Source organism: Sorex araneus, chromosome 4, assembly GCF_027595985.1.
Source record: "Sorex araneus isolate mSorAra2 chromosome 4, mSorAra2.pri, whole genome shotgun sequence".
Classification (NCBI taxonomy): Eukaryota; Metazoa; Chordata; class Mammalia; order Eulipotyphla; family Soricidae; genus Sorex; species Sorex araneus.
The window spans coordinates 173,441,503-173,442,644 of record NC_073305.1 but is presented as its reverse complement, the minus strand read 5'-3'; the positions used below and the strand labels follow the sequence as shown (position 1 = coordinate 173,442,644).

Sequence of the window (1,142 nt, the reverse complement as noted above, 5' to 3'; positions counted from 1 at the left end):
TTTCTCGGGGATTGCTCAGGGATTATTCCTGGCCTGGCACGGGGGCCATATGCACCTCACCCACTGAATTATCTCTCCGGCCTGGAATAAAAACTACCCTCCCCTCCGCTCACTTTCCACTTGACATGTAGATGCAGATTTTAAAAGACGAAATTCAGTACTGGGTTGGAGCTACAGTACAGTGCAGACGGCTCTTGCCTTGCCCATGACCAGTCTCAATTTAATCCCTGGTAACCCCATTTGGTCTCCCAACACTGCCCAGAGTCAGTCCTGAATGAGTCAAGTCAGGGGTTAGCACCGAACACTGTAGGGTGTGGTTAAAAAAGAACTAAATAAAGAAATACATAAATTTGGGGGTCTTTTTGTTTTATTTTATCTCTATAAAGTCATTCACAATAATTCATTACATTTAGTATTCAAACACCAATTCCACCATCATTGCCTCTTCCTACCACCATATTTCAAATGTTTCCACCCAAAATCCCAAACCATGCCCCCCAAAGCAGAACCGAAACAATTAATTTTGCATTGCTTGTTATGAATAACCAAGTCTCACAATGGAGACATTACTGGTGCCCGCTCGAGCAAATTGATGAACACCGGGACGACAGTGCTACAGTGCTAGAGTTATGAATAATCCATTAGAAATGGTCCAGTAACGTTTCCTTAGAGGAAATAGAAAGAAATTCAATATTTACCCGGCAGAGGAGATATCACAGTCATGAAGGTGGTTTATCCAGGGGGAGGTTTATCCATTGTGCTGAACGTATGTGCTGAACCCTACATTTTCCCAAATGTGGGAAACTCAACTGCCTAATTTGTGGTAGTGAGGAACTGTGCTCACATTCTCTCCTGGAAAAAATAAAAGGAAAAGAAAAGAAAAAGTAATTCAACAATTACTTAAGAAAAGGCTAATTGAATGGAAGACCAGGTCATACTTCTGATTTGTAAGCATTGCAAATCAGCACACACCAGAAACTTAAAGCAGGATGTTTTCTATATTTTGGTTGATATTCTGTGTAAGGGCACTGATGTTAACAGAAGTCCACTGCCTTCTGGGTCAACAGAAGACAATCAACTAAGTTCTACAGAGGTATATTTCCCCCTCAAATAGCAACACTCTTCCTATAGTTCAGTATGAG

The 1,142-nt window shown here is 41.3% G+C and overlaps 1 non-coding gene across 1 annotated transcript; it reads left to right on the top strand.

Annotated features, from left to right (window-relative positions):
• Positions 1–690: 690 nt before the first annotated feature.
• Positions 691–853, top strand: LOC129404722 (U1 spliceosomal RNA). Its single transcript, XR_008630079.1, has one exon. It is a non-coding gene; the product is annotated as a U1 spliceosomal RNA (small nuclear RNA).
• The last annotated feature ends 289 nt before the right edge of the window (positions 854–1,142 follow it).